At 35.6% G+C, this 18,743-nt stretch overlaps 15 non-coding genes across 15 annotated transcripts; 5 read left to right on the plus strand and 10 right to left on the minus strand.

Moving 5' to 3' along the window:
* The first annotated feature begins 1,453 nt into the window (after nucleotides 1-1,453).
* On the plus strand, nucleotides 1,454-1,538 carry TRNAM-CAU. Its single transcript is given in 2 exon segments — nucleotides 1,454-1,491; nucleotides 1,503-1,538. It is a non-coding gene; the product is annotated as a tRNA-Met (tRNA).
* A 1,096-nt stretch (nucleotides 1,539-2,634) lies between these two features.
* On the plus strand, nucleotides 2,635-2,719 carry TRNAM-CAU. The gene is given in 2 exon segments: nucleotides 2,635-2,672; nucleotides 2,684-2,719. It is a non-coding gene; the product is annotated as a tRNA-Met (tRNA).
* Nucleotides 2,720-2,787: 68 nt separating this feature from the next.
* On the minus strand, nucleotides 2,788-2,859 carry TRNAE-CUC. Its single transcript has one exon. It is a non-coding gene; the product is annotated as a tRNA-Glu (tRNA).
* A 959-nt stretch (nucleotides 2,860-3,818) lies between these two features.
* TRNAM-CAU lies at nucleotides 3,819-3,903 on the plus strand. Its single transcript is given in 2 exon segments — nucleotides 3,819-3,856; nucleotides 3,868-3,903. It is a non-coding gene; the product is annotated as a tRNA-Met (tRNA).
* A 2,242-nt stretch (nucleotides 3,904-6,145) lies between these two features.
* On the plus strand, nucleotides 6,146-6,230 carry TRNAM-CAU. The gene is given in 2 exon segments: nucleotides 6,146-6,183; nucleotides 6,195-6,230. It is a non-coding gene; the product is annotated as a tRNA-Met (tRNA).
* A 29-nt stretch (nucleotides 6,231-6,259) lies between these two features.
* On the minus strand, nucleotides 6,260-6,332 carry TRNAE-CUC. The gene has a single exon. It is a non-coding gene; the product is annotated as a tRNA-Glu (tRNA).
* Nucleotides 6,333-9,605: 3,273 nt separating this feature from the next.
* Nucleotides 9,606-9,690, plus strand: TRNAM-CAU. Its single transcript is given in 2 exon segments — nucleotides 9,606-9,643; nucleotides 9,655-9,690. It is a non-coding gene; the product is annotated as a tRNA-Met (tRNA).
* A 28-nt stretch (nucleotides 9,691-9,718) lies between these two features.
* Nucleotides 9,719-9,791, minus strand: TRNAE-CUC. Its single transcript has one exon. It is a non-coding gene; the product is annotated as a tRNA-Glu (tRNA).
* Nucleotides 9,792-10,905: 1,114 nt separating this feature from the next.
* TRNAE-CUC lies at nucleotides 10,906-10,978 on the minus strand. The gene has a single exon. It is a non-coding gene; the product is annotated as a tRNA-Glu (tRNA).
* A 1,115-nt stretch (nucleotides 10,979-12,093) lies between these two features.
* TRNAE-CUC lies at nucleotides 12,094-12,166 on the minus strand. Its single transcript has one exon. It is a non-coding gene; the product is annotated as a tRNA-Glu (tRNA).
* Nucleotides 12,167-13,281: 1,115 nt separating this feature from the next.
* On the minus strand, nucleotides 13,282-13,354 carry TRNAE-CUC. Its single transcript has one exon. It is a non-coding gene; the product is annotated as a tRNA-Glu (tRNA).
* Nucleotides 13,355-14,428: 1,074 nt separating this feature from the next.
* Nucleotides 14,429-14,501, minus strand: TRNAE-CUC. Its single transcript has one exon. It is a non-coding gene; the product is annotated as a tRNA-Glu (tRNA).
* Nucleotides 14,502-15,614: 1,113 nt separating this feature from the next.
* Nucleotides 15,615-15,687, minus strand: TRNAE-CUC. Its single transcript has one exon. It is a non-coding gene; the product is annotated as a tRNA-Glu (tRNA).
* A 1,114-nt stretch (nucleotides 15,688-16,801) lies between these two features.
* On the minus strand, nucleotides 16,802-16,874 carry TRNAE-CUC. Its single transcript has one exon. It is a non-coding gene; the product is annotated as a tRNA-Glu (tRNA).
* Nucleotides 16,875-17,989: 1,115 nt separating this feature from the next.
* TRNAE-CUC lies at nucleotides 17,990-18,061 on the minus strand. Its single transcript has one exon. It is a non-coding gene; the product is annotated as a tRNA-Glu (tRNA).
* Between the last annotated feature and the right edge of the window lie 682 nt (nucleotides 18,062-18,743).

An 18,743-nucleotide genomic window follows, 5' to 3' on the forward strand; every position in this document is an offset into this window, starting at 1 on the left:
TTAATTTGAAACACACTGTAGTTTCATTTTATTATAAACACACAAAAAATACGAGATCTGTTAAAATTTAACGGCGGTAATTCTTTACTTAAAGACACGACGCCATTTTCGGAACATGGTCCACTCAACTGTGTGGACCATGGTCCACGGTATAACAATCGTCTTTGCACACCATTGATCTTGCATTATCTAGTGGCCTACAATTCCTTAACAAATGCACTGGTAATTTAAAAAGGAACGTACGGGGACGTAATGGTCATTGCCACGTATCAACGTGGGGTGGTGGCGCAGTTGGCTAGCGCGTAGGTCTCATAGCTTCTGAGTGATCCTGAGGTCGAGAGTTGAGCCTCTCTCACCCATATTCCAAATGTGGTTTTTCCCCTCGCCGTGAACTAGCAGTGCAAAAAAAAAAGAACAAAAAATATTTTCCGTTGCCGGGAATTGAACCCGGGTCTCTCGGTGAGAGCCGAGTATCCTAACCAACTAGACTACAACGGATTCATTGTTCCACTTTTTCATCTTCTGAATATCGGCAAAATTTGACTGTGGACCTTGTCCACACAGCTATGTGGACATTGTCCAAACGGAGTCGTTTCTTTTAATGAAAATAAACGGCACCGCACCCGTTCTGTGTAATTAGTTCGGTTTGTATAACATATCCAGTTTCATTTTATTTATATTGTAGTTTCATATCAGCACAACTAAAGTTTCATTTTTGTTTCAACTGCAGTTCCATTCGACATTATATGTACAATAGTCTTATTACAATGAGACTTGTTATTGAATTCTATTTATACTCACTGTAGTATTGTTACAACACCACTAAATTATAATTCTAATTCAACTACGATTTCATTTTATATACACTGTAGTTTCATTAAAACACAACTAAAGTATCATTTTGATATAACACAGTCTCATTTGACAATATAACACTCAATACGTGAGACATGTTATTCAGTTTCCTTTTATACATGCTGTAGTTTCATTTCAGCAAAACTAAAGTATCATTTCAATTCAAATACAATTCTATTTGACAATATACACTCAATATGTGAGACATGCTATTCAATTTCATTTTATACATACTGCAGTTTCGTTTCAACATAACTAAAGTATCATTTCAATTCAATTACATTTTCATTTGACAATATATGCGAGACAAATTATTCAGTTTAATTTGAAACACACTGTAGTTTCATTTTATTATAAACACACAAAAAATACGAGATCTGTTAAAATTTAACGGCGGTAATTCTTTACTTAAAGACACGACGCCATTTTCGGAACATGGTCCACTCAACTGTGTGGACCATGGTCCACGTATAACAATCGTCTTTGCACACCATTGATCTTGCATTATCTAGTGGCCTACAATTCCTTAACACAAATGCACTGGTAATTTAAAAAAGGAACGTACGGGGACGTAATGGTCATTGCCACGTATCAACGTGGGGTGGTGGCGCAGTTGGCTAGCGCGTAGGTCTCATAGCTTCTGAGTGATCCTGAGGTCGAGAGTTCGAGCCTCTCTCACCCCATATTCCAAAATGTGGTTTTTCCCCTCGCCGTGAACTAGCAGTGCAAAAAATAAAAGAACAAAAAATAGTTTCCGTTGCCGGGAATTGAACCCGGGTCTCTCGGTGAGAGCCGAGTATCCTAACCAACTAGACTACAACGGATTCATTGTTCCACTTTTTCATCTTCTGAATATCGGCAAAATTTGACTGTGGACCTTGTCCACACAGCTTGTGGACCATTGTCCAAAACGGAGTCGTTTCTTTTAATGAAAATAAACGGCACCGCACCCGTTCTGTGTAATTAGTTCGGTTTGTATAACATATCCAGTTTCATTTTATTTATATTGTAGTTTCATATCAGCACAACTAAAGTTTCATTTTGTTTCAACTGCAGTTCCATTCGACATTATATGTACAATAGTCTTATTACAATGAGACTTGTTATTGAATTCTATTTTATACTCACTGTAGTATTGTTACAACACCACTAAATTATAATTCTAATTCAACTACGATTTCATTTTATATACACTGTAGTTTCATTAAAACACAACTAAAGTATCATTTTGATATAACCACAGTCTCATTTGACAATATAACACTCAATACGTGAGACATGTTATTCAGTTTCCTTTTATACATGCTGTAGTTTCATTTCAGCAAAACTAAAGTATCATTTCAATTCAAATACAATTCTATTTGACAATATACACTCAATGTGAGACATGCTATTCAATTTCATTTTATACATACTGCAGTTTCGTTTCAACACAACTAAAGTATCATTTCAATTCAATTACATTTTCATTTGACAATATATGCGAGACAAATTATTCAGTTTAATTTGAAACACACTGTAGTTTCATTTTATTATAAAACACAAAAAATACGAGATCTGTTAAAATTTAACGGCGGTAATTCTTTACTTAAAGACACGACGCCATTTTCGGAACATGGTCCACTCAACTGTGTGGACCATGGTCCACGGTATAACAATCGTCTTTGCACACCATTGATCTTGCATTATCTAGTGGCCTACAATTCCTTAACACAAATGCACTGGTAATTTAAAAAAGGAACGTACGGGGACGTAATGGTCATTGCCACGTATCAACGTGGGGTGGTGGCGCAGTTGGCTAGCGCGTAGGTCTCATAGCTTCTGAGTGATCCTGAGGTCGAGAGTTCGAGCCTCTCTCACCCCATATTCCAAATGTGGTTTTTCCCCTCGCCGTGAACTAGCAGTGCAAAAAATAAAAGAACAAAAAATAGTTTTCGTTGCGGGAATTGAACCCGGGTCTCTCGGGTGAGAGCCGAGTATCCTAACCAACTAGACTACAACGGATTCATTGTCCACTTTTTCATCTTCTGAATATCGGCAAAATTTGACTGTGGACCTTGGTCCACACAGCTGTGTGGACCATTGTCCAAAACGGAGTCGTTTCTTTTAATGAAAATAAACGGCACCGCACCCGTTCTGTGTAATTAGTTCGGTTTGTATAACATATCCAGTTTCATTTTATTTATATTGTAGTTTCATATCAGCACAACTAAAGTTTCATTTTGTTTCAACTGCAGTTCCATTCGACATTATATGTACAATAGTCTTATTACAATGAGACTTGTTATTGAATTCTATTTTATACTCACTGTAGTATTGTTACAACACCACTAAATTATAATTCTAATTCAACTACGATTTCATTTTATATACACTGTAGTTTCATTAAAACACAACTAAAGTATCATTTTGATATAACCACAGTCTCATTTGACAATATAACACTCAATACGTGAGACATGTTATTCAGTTTCCTTTTATACATGCTGTAGTTTCATTTCAGCAAAACTAAAGTATCATTTCAATTCAAATACAATTCTATTTGACAATATACACTCAATATGTGAGACATGCTATTCAATTTCATTTTATACATACTGCAGTTTCGTTTCAACACAACTAAAGTATCATTTCAATTCAATTACATTTTCATTTGACAATATATGCGAGACAAATTATTCAGTTTAATTTGAAACACACTGTAGTTTCATTTTATTATAAACACACAAAAAATACGAGATCTGTTAAAATTTAACGGCGGTAATTCTTTACTTAAAGACACGACGCCATTTTCGGAACATGGTCCACTCAACTGTGTGGACCATGGTCCACGGTATAACAATCGTCTTTGCACACCATTGATCTTGCATTATCTAGTGGCCTACAATCCTTAACACAAATGCACTGGTAATTTTAAAAAAGGAACGTACGGGGACGTAATGGTCATTGCCACGTATCAACGTGGGGTGGTGGCGCAGTTGGCTAGCGCGTAGGTCTCATAGCTTCTGAGTGATCCTGAGGTCGAGAGTTCGAGCCTCTCTCACCCCATATTCCAAAATGTGGTTTTTCCCCTCGCCGTGAACTAGCAGTGCAAAAATAAAAGAACAAAAAATATTTTTCGTTGCCGGGAATTGAACCGGGTCTCTCGGGTGAGAGCCGAGTATCTAACCAACTAGACTACAACGGATTCATTGTTCCACTTTTTCATCTTCTGAATATCGGCAAAATTTGACTGTGGACCTTGGTCCACACAGCTGTGTGGACCATTGTCCAAAACGGAGTCGTTTCTTTTAATGAAAATAAACGGCACCGCACCCGTTCTGTGTAATTAGTTCGGTTTGTATAACATATCCAGTTTCATTTTATTTATATTGTAGTTTCATATCAGCACAACTAAAGTTTCATTTTGTTTCAACTGCAGTTCCATTCGACATTATATGTACAATAGTCTTATTACAATGAGACTTGTTATTGAATTCTATTTTATACTCACTGTAGTATTGTTACAACACCACTAAATTATAATTCTAATTCAACTACGATTTCATTTTATATACACTGTAGTTTCATTAAAACACAACTAAAGTATCATTTTGATATAACCACAGTCTCATTTGACAATATAACACTCAATACGTGAGACATGTTATTCAGTTTCCTTTTATACATGCTGTAGTTTCATTTCAGCAAAACTAAAGTATCATTTCAATTCAAATACAATTCTATTTGACAATATACACTCAATATGTGAGACATGCTATTCAATTTCATTTTATACATACTGCAGTTTCGTTTCAACACAACTAAAGTATCATTTCAATTCAATTACATTTTCATTTGACAATATATGCGAGACAAATTATTCAGTTTAATTTGAAACACACTGTAGTTTCATTTTATTATAAACACACAAAAATACGAGATCTGTTAAAATTTAACGGCGGTAATTCTTTACTTAAAGACACGACGCCATTTTCGGAACATGGTCCACTCAACTGTGTGGACCATGGTCCACGGTATAACAATCGTCTTTGCACACCCATTGATCTTGCATTATCTAGTGGCCTACAATTCCTTAACACAAATGCACTGGTAATTTAAAAAAGGAACGTACGGGGACGTAATGGTCATTGCCACGTATCAACGTGGGGTGGTGGCGCAGTTGGCTAGCGCGTAGGTCTCATAGCTTCTGAGTGATCCTGAGGTCGAGAGTTTGAGCCTCTCTCACCCCATATTCCAAAATAAAAGAACAAAAAATAGTTTTCCGTTGCCGGGAATTGAACCCGGGTCTCTCGGTGAGAGCCGAGTATCCTAACCAACTAGACTACAACGATTCATTGTTCCACTTTTTCATCTTCTGAATATCGGCAAAATTTGACTGTGGACCTTGGTCCACACAGCTGTGTGGACCATTGTCCAAAACGGAGTCGTTTCTTTTAATGAAAATAAACGGCACCGCACCCGTTCTGTGTAATTAGTTCGGTTTGTATAACATATCCAGTTTCATTTTATTTATATTGTAGTTTCATATCAGCACAACTAAAGTTTCATTTTGTTTCAACTGCAGTTCCATTCGACATTATATGTACAATAGTCTTATTACAATGAGACTTGTATTGAATTCTATTTTATACTCACTGTAGTATTGTTACAAACCACTAATTATAATTCTAATTCAACTACGATTTCATTTTATATACACTGTAGTTTCATTAAAACACAACTAAAGTATCATTTTGATATAACCACAGTCTCATTTGACAATATAACACTCAATACGTGAGACATGTTATTCAGTTTCCTTTTATACATGCTGTAGTTTCATTTCAGCAAAACTAAAGTATCATTTCAATTCAAATACAATTCTATTTGACAATATACACTCAATATGTGAGACATGCTATTCAATTTCATTTTATACATACTGCAGTTTCGTTTCAACACAACTAAAGTATCATTTCAATTCAATTACATTTTCATTTGACAATATATGCGAGACAAATTATTCAGTTTAATTTGAAACACACTGTAGTTTCATTTTATTATAAACACACAAAAAATACGAGATCTGTTAAAATTTAACGGCGGTAATTCTTTACTTAAAGACACGACGCCATTTTCGGAACATGGTCCACTCAACTGTGTGGACCATGGTCCACGGTATAACAATCGTCTTTGCACACCATTGATCTTGCATTATCTAGTGGCCTACAATTCCTTAACACAAATGCACTGGTAATTTAAAAAAGGAACGTACGGGGACGTAATGGTCATTGCCACGTATCAACGTGGGGTGGTGGCGCAGTTGGCTAGCGCGTAGGTCTCATAGCTTCTGAGTGATCCTGAGGTCGAGAGTTCGAGCCTCTCTCACCCCATATTCCAAAATAAAAGAACAAAAAATAGTTTTCGTTGCCGGGAATTGAACCCGGGTCTCTCGGGTGAGAGCCGAGTATCCTAACCAACTAGACTACAACGATTCATTGTTCCACTTTTTCATCTTCTGAATATCGGCAAAATTTGACTGTGGACCTTGGTCCACAGCTGTGGACCATTGTCCAAAACGGAGTCGTTCTTTTAATGAAAATAAACGGCACCGCACCCGTTCTGTGTAATTAGTTCGGTTTGTATAACATATCCAGTTTCATTTTATTTATATTGTAGTTTCATATCAGCACAACTAAAGTTTCATTTTGTTTCAACTGCAGTTCCATTCGACATTATATGTACAATAGTCTTATTACAATGAGACTTGTTTGAATTCTATTTTATACTCACTGTAGTATTGTTACAACACCACTAAATTATAATTCTAATTCAACTACGATTTCATTTTATATACACTGTAGTTTCATTAAAACACAACTAAAGTATCATTTTGATATAACCACAGTCTCATTTGACAATATAACACTCAATACGTGAGACATGTTATTCAGTTTCCTTTTATACATGCTGTAGTTTCATTTCAGCAAAACTAAAGTATCATTTCAATTCAAATACAATTCTATTTGACAATATACACTCAATGTGAGACATGCTATTCAATTTCATTTTATACATACTGCAGTTTCGTTTCAACACAACTAAAGTATCATTTCAATTCAATTACATTTTCATTTGACAATATATGCGAGACAAATTATTCAGTTTAATTTGAAACACACTGTAGTTTCATTTTATTATAAACACACAAAAAATACGAGATCTGTTAAATTTAACGGCGGTAATTCTTTACTTAAAGACACGACGCCATTTTCGAACATGGTCCACTCAACTGTGTGGACCATGGTCCACGGTATAACAATCGTCTTTGCACACCATTGATCTTGCATTATCTAGTGGCCTACAATTCCTTAACACAAATGCACTGGTAATTTAAAAAAGGAACGTACGGGGACGTAAATGGTCATTGCCACGTATCAACGTGGGTGGTGGCGCAGTTGGCTAGCGCGTAGGTCTCATAGCTTCTGAGTGATCCTGAGGTCGAGAGTTCGAGCCTCTCTCACCCCATATTCCAAAATGTGGTTTTTCCCCTCGCCGTGAACTAGCAGTGCAAAAAATAAAGAACAAAAAATAGTTTCCGTTGCCGGGAATTGAACCCGGGTCTCTCGGTGAGAGCCGAGTATCCTAACCAACTAGACTACAACGGATTCATTGTTCCACTTTTTCATCTTCTGAATATCGGCAAAATTTGACTGTGGACCTTGGTCCACACAGCTGTGTGGACCATTGTCCAAAACGGAGTCGTTTCTTTTAATGAAAATAAACGGCACCGCACCCGTTCTGTGTAATTAGTTCGGTTTGTATAACATATCCAGTTTCATTTTATTTATATTGTAGTTTCATATCAGCACAACTAAAGTTTCATTTTGTTTCAACTGCAGTTCCATTCGACATTATATGTACAATAGTCTTATTACAATGAGACTTGTTATTGAATTCTATTTTATACTCACTGTAGTATTGTTACAACACCACTAAATTATAATTCTAATTCAACTACGATTTCATTTTATATACACTGTAGTTTCATTAAAACACAACTAAAGTATCATTTTGATATAACCACAGTCTCATTTGACAATATAACACTCAATACGTGAGACATGTTATTCAGTTTCCTTTTATACATGCTGTAGTTTCATTTCAGCAAAACTAAAGTATCATTTCAATTCAAATACAATTCTATTTGACAATATACACTCAATATGTGAGACATGCTATTCAATTTCATTTTATACATACTGCAGTTTCGTTTCAACACAACTAAAGTATCATTTCAATTCAATTACATTTTCATTTGACAATATATGCGAGACAAATTATTCAGTTTAATTTGAAACACACTGTAGTTTCATTTTATTATAAACACACAAAAAATACGAGATCTGTTAAAATTTAACGGCGGTAATTCTTTACTTAAAGACACGACGCCATTTTCGGAACATGGTCCACTCAACTGTGTGGACCATGGTCCACGGTATAACAATCGTCTTTGCACACCATTGATCTTGCATTATCTAGTGGCCTACAATTCCTTAACACAAATGCACTGGTAATTTAAAAAAGGAACGTACGGGGACGTAATGGTCATTGCCACGTATCAACGTGGGGTGGTGGCGCAGTTGGCTAGCGCGTAGGTCTCATAGCTTCTGAGTGATCCTGAGGTCGAGAGTTCGAGCCTCTCTCACCCATATTCCAAAATAAAAGAACAAAAAAGTTTCCGTTGCGGGAATTGAAACCGGTCTCTCGGGTGAGAGCCGAGTATCCTAACCAACTAGACTACAACGATTCATTGTTCCACTTTTTCATCTTCTGAATATCGGCAAAATTTGACTGTGGACCTTGGTCCACACAGCTGTGTGGACCATTGTCCAAAACGGAGTCGTTTCTTTTAATGAAAATAAACGGCACCGCACCCGTTCTGTGTAATTAGTTCGGTTTGTATAACATATCCAGTTTCATTTTATTTATATTGTAGTTTCATATCAGCACAACTAAGTTTCATTTTGTTTCAACTGCAGTTCCATTCGACATTATATGTACAATAGTCTTATTACAATGAGACTTGTTATTGAATTCTATTTTATACTCACTGTAGTATTGTTACAACACCACTAAATTATAATTCTAATTCAACTACGATTTCATTTTATATACACTGTAGTTTCATTAAAACACAACTAAAGTATCATTTTGATATAACCACAGTCTCATTTGACAATATAACACTCAATACGTGAGACATGTTATTCAGTTTCCTTTTATACATGCTGTAGTTTCATTTCAGCAAAACTAAAGTATCATTTCAATTCAAATACAATTCTATTTGACAATATACACTCAATATGTGAGACATGCTATTCAATTTCATTTTATACATACTGCAGTTTCGTTTCAACACAACTAAAGTATCATTTCAATTCAATTACATTTTCATTTGACAATATATGCGAGACAAATTATTCAGTTTAATTTGAAACACACTGTAGTTTCATTTTATTATAAACACACAAAAAATACGAGATCTGTTAAAATTTAACCGGCGGTAATTCTTTACTTAAAGACACGACGCCATTTTCGGAACATGGTCCACTCAACTGTGTGGACCATGGTCCACGGTATAACAATAGTCTTTGCACACCATTGATCTTGCATTATCTAGTGGCCTACAATTCCTTAACACAAATGCACTGGTAATTTAAAAAGGAACGTACGGGGACGTAATGGTCATTGCCACGTATCAACGTGGGGTGGTGGCGCAGTTGGCTAGCGCGTAGGTCTCATAGCTTCTGAGTGATCCTGAGGTCGAGAGTTCGAGCCTCTCTCACCCCATATTCCAAAATAAAAGAACAAAAATAGTTTTCGTTGCCGGGAATTGAACCTGGGTCTCTCGGGTGAGAGCCAAGTATCCTAACCAACTAGACTACAACGAATTCATTGTTCCACTTTTTCATCTTCTGAATATCGGCAAAATTTGACTGTGGACCTTGGTCCACACAGCTGTGTGGACCATTGTCCAAAACGGAGTCCGTTTCTTTGAATGAAAATAAACGGCACCGCACCCGTTCTGTGTAATTAGTTCGGTTTGTATAACATATCCAGTTTCATTTTATTTATATTGTAGTTTCATATTAGCACAACTAAAGTTTCATTTTGTTTCAACCTGCAGTTCCATTCGACATTATATGTACAATAGTCTTATTACAATGAGACTTGTTTATTGAATTCTATTTATACTCACTGTAGTATTGTTACAACACCACTAAATTATAATTCTAATTCAACTACGATTTCATTTATATACACTGTAGTTTCATTAAAACACAACTAAAGTATCATTTTGATATAACCACAGTCTCATTTGACAATATAACACTCAATACGTGAGACATGTTATTCAGTTTCCTTTTATACATGCTGTAGTTTCATTTCAGCAAAACTAAAGTATCATTTCAATTCAAATACAATTCTATTTGACAATATACACTCAATATGTGAGACATGCTATTCAATTTCATTTTATACATACTGCAGTTTCGTTTCAACACAACTAAAGTATCATTTCAATTCAATTACATTTTATTTGACAATATAGCGAGACAAATTTATTCAGTTTAATTTGAAACACACTGTAGTTTCATTTTATTATAAACACACAAAAAATACGAGATCTGTTAAAATTTAACGGCGGTAATTCTTTACTTAAAGACACGACGCCATTTTCGGAACATGGTCCACTCAACTGTGTGGACCATGGTCCACGGTATAACAATCGTCTTTGCACACCATTGATCTTGCATTATCTAGTGGCCTACAATTCCTTAACACAAATGCACTGGTAATTTAAAAAAGGAACGTACGGGGACGTAATGGTCATTGCCACGTATCAACGTGGGGTGGTGGCGCAGTTGGCTAGCGCGTAGGTCTCATAGTTTCTGAGTGATCCTGAGGTCGAGAGTTTGAGCCTCTCTCACCCCATATTCCAAAATGTGGTTTTTCCCCTCGCCGTGAACTAGCAGTGCAAAAAATAAAAGAACAAAAAATAGTTTCCGTTGCCGGGAATTGAACCCGGGTCTCTCGGGTGAGAGCCGAGTATCCTAACCAACTAGACTACAACGGATTCATTGTTCCACTTTTTCATCTTCTGAATATCGGCCAAAATTTGACTGTGGACCTTGGTCCACACAGCTATGTGGACCATTGTCCAAAACGGAGTCGTTTCTTTTAATGAAAATAAACGGCACCGCACCCGTTCTGTGTAATTAGTTCGGTTTGTATAACATATCCAGTTTCATTTTATTTATATTGTAGTTTCATATCAGCACAACTAAAGTTTCATTTTGTTTCAACTGCAGTTCCATTCGACATTATATGTACAATAGTCTTATTACAATGAGACTTGTTATTGAATTCTATTTTATACTCACTGTAGTATTGTTACAACACCACTAAATTATAATTCTAATTCAACTAAGATTTCATTTTATATACACTGTAGTTTCATTAAAACACAACTAAAGTATCATTTTGATATAACCACAGTCTCATTTGGCAATATAACACTCAATACGTGAGACATGTTATTAAGTTTCCTTTTATACATGCTGTAGTTTCATTTCAGCAAAACTAAAGTATCATTTCAATTCAAATACAATTCTATTTGACAATATACACTCAATATGTGAGACATGCTATTCAATTTCATTTTATACATACTGCAGTTTCGTTTCAACATAACTAAAGTATCATTTCAATTCAATTACATTTTCATTTGACAATATATGCGAGACAAATTATTCAGTTTAATTTGAAACACACTGTAGTTTCATTTTATTATAAACACACAAAAAATACGAGATCTGTTAAAATTTAACGGCGGTAATTCTTTACTTAAAGACACGACGCCATTTTCGGAACATGGTCCACTCAACTGTGTGGACCATGCTCCAAGGTATAACAATCGTCTTTGCACACCATTGATCTTGCATTATCTAGTGGCCTAGAATTCCTTAACACAAATGCACTGGTAATTTAAAAAAGGAACGTACGGGGACGTAATTGTCATTGCCACGTATCAACGTGGGGTGGAGGCGTAGTTGGCTAGCGCGTGGGTCTCATAGCTTCTGAGTGATCCTGAGGTCGAGAGTTCGAGCCTCTCTCACCCCATATTCCAAAATGTGGTTTTTCCCCTCGCCGTGAACTAGCAGTGCAAAAAATAAAAGAACAAAAAATATTTTCCGTTGCCGGGAATTGAACCCGGGTCTCTCGGGTGAGAGCCAAGTATCCTAACCAACTAGACTACAATGGATTCATTGTTCCACTTTTTCATCTTCTGAATATCGGCAAAATTTGACTGTGGACCTTGGTCCACACAGCTATGTGGACCATTGTCCAAAACGGAGTCGTTTCTTTTAATGAAAATAAACGGCACCGCACCCGTTCTGTGTAATTAGTTCGGTTTGTATAACATATCCAGTTTCATTTTATTTATATTGTAGTTTCATATCAGCACAACTAAAGTTTCATTTTGTTTCAACTGCAGTTCCATTCGACATTATATGTACAATAGTCTTATTACAATGAGACTTGTTATTGAATTCTATTTTATACTCACTGTAGTATTGTTACAACACCACTAAATTATAATTCTAATTCAACTACGATTTCATTTTATATACACTGTAGTTTCATTAAAACACAACTAAAGTATCATTTTGATATAACCACAGTCTCATTTGGCAATATAACACTCAATACGTGAGACATGTTATTCAGTTTCCTTTTATACATGCTGTAGTTTCATTTCAGCAAAACTAAAGTATCATTTCAATTCAAATACAATTCTATTACACAATATACACTCAATATGTGAGACATGCTATTCAATTTCATTTTTATACATACTGCAGTTTCGTTTCAACATAACTAAAGTATCATTTCAATTCAATTACATTTTCATTTGACAATATATGCGAGACAAATTATTCAGTTTAATTTGAAACACACTGTAGTTTCATTTTATTATAAACACACAAAAAATACGAGATCTGTTAAAATTTAACGGCGGTAATTCTTTACTTAAAGACACGACGCCATTTTCGGAACATGGTCCATTCAACTGTGTGGACCATGGTCCACGGTATAACAATCGTCTTTGCACACCATTGATCTTGCATTATCTAGTGGCCTACAATTCCTTAACACAAATACACTGGTAATTTAAAAAAGGAACGTACGGGGACGTAATGGTCATTGCCACGTATCAACGTGGGGTGGAGGCGCAGTTGGCTAGCGCGTAGGTCTCATAGCTTCTGAGTGATCCTGAGGTCGAGAGTTCGAGCCTCTCTCACCCCATATTCCAAAATGTGGTTTTTCCCCTCGCCGTGAACTAGCAGTGCAAAAAATAAAAGAACAAAAAATATTTTTCGTTGCCAGGAATTGAACCCGGGTCTCTCGGGTGAGAGCCGAGTATCCTAACCAACTAGACTACAACGGATTCATTGTTCCACTTTTTCATCTTCTGAATATCGGCAAAATTTGACTGTGGACCTTGGTCCACACAGCTGTGTGGACCATTGTCCAAAACGGAGTCGTTTCATTTAATGAAAATAAACGGCACCGCACCCGTTCTGTGTAATTAGTTCGGTTTGTATAACATATCCAGTTTCATTTTATTTATATTGTAGTTTCATATCAGCACAAATAAAGTTTCATTTTGTTTCAACTGCAGTTCCATTCGACATTATATGTACAATAGTCTTATTACAATGAGACTTGTTATTGAATTCTATTTTATACTCACTGTAGTATTGTTACAACACCACTAAATTATAATTCTAATTCAACTACGATTTCATTTTATATACACTGTAGTTTCATTAAAACACAACTAAAGTATCATTTTGATATAACCACAGTCACATTTGGCAATATAACACTCAATACGTGAGACATGTTATTCAGTTTCCTTTTATACATGCTGTAGTTTCATTTCAGCAAAACTAAAGTATCATTTCAATTCAAATACAATTCTATTAGACAATATACACTCAATATGTGAGACATGCTATTCAATTTCATTTTATACATACTGCAGTTTCGTTTCAACATAACTAAAGTATCATTTCAATTCAATTACATTTTCATTTGACAATATATGCGAGACAAATTATTCAGTTTAATTTGAAACACACTGTAGTTTCATTTTATTATAAACACACAAAAAATACGAAATCTGTTAAAATTTAACGGCGGTAATTCTTTACTTAAAGACACGACGCCATTTTCGGAACATGGTCCATTCAACTGTGTGGACCATGGTCCACGGTATAACAATCGTCTTTGCACACCATTGATCTTGCATTATCTAGTGGCCTACAATTCCTTAACACAAATGCACTGGTAATTTAAAAAAGGAACGTACGGGGACGTAATGGTCATTGCCACGTATCAACGTGGGGTGGAGGCGCAGTTGGCTAGCGCGTAGGTCTCATAGCTTCTGAGTGATCCTGAGGTCGAGAGTTCGAGCCTCTCTCACCCCATATTCCAAAATAAAAGAACAAAAAATAGTTTTCGTTGCCGGGAATTGAACCTGGGTCTCTCGGGTGAGAGCCAAGTATCCTAACCAACTAGACTACAACGAATTCATTGTTCCACTTTTTCATCTTCTGAATATCGCAAAATTTGACTGTGGACCTTGGTCCACACAGCTGTGTGGACCATTGTCCAAAACGGAGTCGTTTCTTTTAATGAAAATAAACGGCACCGCACCCGTTCTGTGTAATTAGTTCGGTTTGTATAACATATCCAGTTTCATTTTATTTATATTGTAGTTTCATATCAGCACAAATAAAGTTTCATTTTGTTTCAACTGCAGTTCCATTCGACATTATATGTACAATAGTCTTATTACAATGAGACTTGTTATTGAATTCTATTTTATACTCACTGTAGTATTGTTACAACACCACTAAATTATAATTCTAATTCAACTACGATTTCATTTTATAGACACTGTAGTTTCTTTAAAACACAACTAAAGTATCATTTTGATATAACCACAGTCTCATTTGGCAATATAACACTCAATACGTGAGACATGTTATTCAGTTTCCTTTTATACATGCTGTAGTTTCATTTCAGCAAAACTAAAGTATCATTTCAATTCAAATACAATTCTATTAGACAATATACACTCAATATGTGAGACATGCTATTCAATTTCATTTTATACATACTGCAGTTTCGTTTCAACATAACTAAAGTATCGGTTTCAATTCAATTACATTTCATTTGACAATATATGCGAGACAAATTATTCAGTTTAATTTGAAACACACTGTAGTTTCATTTTATTATAAACACACAAAAAATACGAGATCTGTTAAAATTTAACGGCGGTAATTCTTTACTTAAAGACACGACGCCATTTTCGGAACATGGTCCACTCAACTGTGTGGACCATGGTCCACGTATAACAATCGTCTTTTGCACACCATTGATCTTGCATTATCTAGTGGCCTACAATTCCTTAACACAAATGCACTGGTAATTTAAAAAAGGAACGTACGGGGACGTAATTGTCATTGCCACGTATCAACGTGGGGTGGAGGCGCAGTTGGCTAGCGCGTAGGTCTCATAGCTTCTGAGTGATCCTGAGGTCGAGAGTTCAAGCCTCTCTCACCCCATATTCCAAAATGTGGTTTTTCCCCTCGCCCGTGAACTAGCAGTGCAAAAATAAAAGAACAAAAAATATTTTCCGTTGCCGGGAATTGAACCCGGGTCTCTCGGGTGAGAGCCGAGTATCCTAACCACCTAGACTACAACGGATTCATTGTTCCACTTTTTCATCTTCTGAATATCGGCAAAATTTGACTGTGGACCTTGGTCCACACAGCTATGTGGACCATTGTCCAAAACGGAGTCGTTTCTTTTAATGAAAATAAACGGCACCGCACCCGTTCTGTGTAATTAGTTCGGTTGTATAACATATCCAGTTTCATTTTATTTATATTGTAGTTTCATATCAGCACAACTAAAGTTTCATTTTGTTTCAACTGCAGTTCCATTCGACATTATATGTACAATAGTCTTATTACAATGAGACTTGTTATTGAATTCTATTTTATACTCACTGTAGTATTGTTACAACACCACTAAATTATAATTCTAATTCAACTACGATTTCATTTTATATACACTGTAGTTTTCATTAAAACACAACTAAAGTATCATTTTGATATAACCACAGTCTCATTTGGCAATATAACACTCAATACGTGAGACATGTTATTCAGTTTCCTTTTATACATGCTGTAGTTTCATTTCAGGCAAAACTAAAGTATCATTTCAATTCAAATACAATTCTATTTGACAATATACACTCAATATGTGAGACATGCTATTCAATTTCATTTTATACATACTGCAGTTTCGTTTCAACATAACTAAAGTATCATTTCAATTCAATTACATTTTCATTTGACAATATATGCGAGACAAATTATTCAGTTTAATTTGAAACACACTGTAGTTTCATTTTATTATAAACACACAAAAAATACGAGATCTGTTAAAATTTAACGGCGTAATTCTTTACTTAAAGACACGACGCCATTTTCGGAACATGGTCCACTCAACTGTGTGGACCATGCTCCACGGTATAACAATCGTCTTTGCACACCATTGATCTTGCATTATCTAGTGGCCTAGAATTCCTTAACACAAATGCACTGGTAATTTAAAAAAGGAACGTACGGGGACGTAATTGTCATTGCCACGTATCAACGTGGGGTGGAGGCGCTAGTTGGCTAGCGCGTAGGTCTCATAGCTTCTGAGTGATCCTGAGGTCGAGAGTTCGAGCCTCTCTCACCCATATTCCAAAATGTGGTTTTTCCCCTCGCCGTGAACTAGCAGTGCAAAAAATAAAAGAACAAAAAATATTTTCCGTTGCCGGGAATTGAACCCGGGTCTCTCGGGTGAGAGCCGAGTATCCTAACCAACTAGACTACAACGGATTCATTGTTCCACTTTTTCATCTTCTGAATATCGGCAAAATTTGACTGTGGACCTTGGTCCACACAGCTATGTGGACCATTGTCCAAAACGGAGTCGTTTCTTTTAATGAAAATAAACGGCACCGCACCCGTTCTGTGTAATTAGTTCGGTTTGTATAACATATCCAGTTTCATTTTATTTATATTGTAGTTTCATATCAGCACAACTAAAGTTTCATTTTGTTTCAACTGCAGTTCCATTCGACATTATATGTACAATAGTCTTATTACAATGAGACTTGTTATTGAATTCTATTTTATACTCACTGTAGTATTGTTACAACACCACTAAATTATAATTCTAATTCAACTACGATTTCATTTTATATACACTGTAGTTTCATTAAAACACAACTAAAGTATCATTTTGATATAACCACAGTCTCATTTGGCAATATAACACTCAATACGTGAGACATGTTATTCAGTTTCCTTTTATACATGCTGTAGTTTCATTTCAGCAAAACTAAAGTATCATTTCAATTCAAATACAATTCTATTAGACAATATACACTCAATATGTGAGACATGCTATTCAATTTCATTTTATACATACTGCAGTTTCGTTTCAACATAACTAAAGTATCATTTCAATTCAATTACATTTTCATTTGACAATATATGCGAGACAAATTATTCAGTTTAATTTGAAACACACTGTAGTTTCATTTTATTATAAACACACAAAAAATACGAGATCTGTTAAAATTTAACGGCGTAATTCTTTACTTAAAGACACGACGCCATTTTCGGAACATGGTCCACTTCAACTGTGTGGACCATGGTCCACGGTATAACAATCGTCTTTGCACACCATTGATCTTGCATTATCTAGTGGCCTACAATTCCTTAACACAAATGCACTGGTAATTTAAAAAAGGAACGTACGGGGACGTAATGGTCATTGCCACGTATCAACGTGGGGTGGAGGCGCAGTTGGCTAGCGCGTAGGTCTCATAGCTTCTGAGTGATCCTGAGGTCGAGAGTTCGAGCCTCTCTCACCCCATATTCCAAAATGTGGTTTTTTCCCCTCGCCGTGAACTAGCAGTGCAAAAAATAAAAGAACAAAAAATATTTTCCGTTGCCGGAATTGAACCCGGGTCTCTCGGGTGAGAGCCAAGTATCCTAACCAACTAGACTACAACGGATTCATTGTTCCACTTTTTCATCTTCTGAATATCGGCAAAATTTGACTGTGGACCTTGGTCCACACAGCTATGTGGACCATTGTCCAAAACGGAGTCGTTTCTTTTAATGAAAATAAACGGCACCGCACCCGTTCTGTGTAATTAGTTCGGTTTGTATAACATATCCAGTTTCATTTTATTTATATTGTAGTTTCATATCAGCACAACTAAAGTTTCATTTTGTTTCAACTGCAGTTCCATTCGACATTATATGTACAATAGTCTTATTACAATGAGACTTGTTATTGAATTCTATTTTATACTCACTGTAGTATTGTTACAACACCACTAAATTATAATTCTAATTCAACTACGATTTCATTTTATATACACTGTAGTTTCATTAAAACACAACTAAAGTATCATTTTGATATAACCACAGTCTCATTTGGCAATATAACACTCAATACGTGAGACATGTTATTCAGTTTCCTTTTATACATGCTGTAGTTTCATTTCAGCAAAACTAAAGTATCATTTCAATTCAAATACAATTCTATTTGACAATATACACTCAATATGTGAGACATGCTATTCAATTTCATTTTATACATACTGCAGTTTCGTTTCAACATAACTAAAGTATCATTTCAATTCAATTACATTTTCATTTGACAATATATGCGAGACAAATTATTCAGTT

Source organism: Ipomoea nil, unplaced genomic scaffold (assembly GCF_001879475.1).
Source record: "Ipomoea nil cultivar Tokyo-kokei standard unplaced genomic scaffold, Asagao_1.1 scaffold1313, whole genome shotgun sequence".
In the NCBI taxonomy this organism is placed as follows: domain Eukaryota; kingdom Viridiplantae; phylum Streptophyta; class Magnoliopsida; order Solanales; family Convolvulaceae; genus Ipomoea; species Ipomoea nil.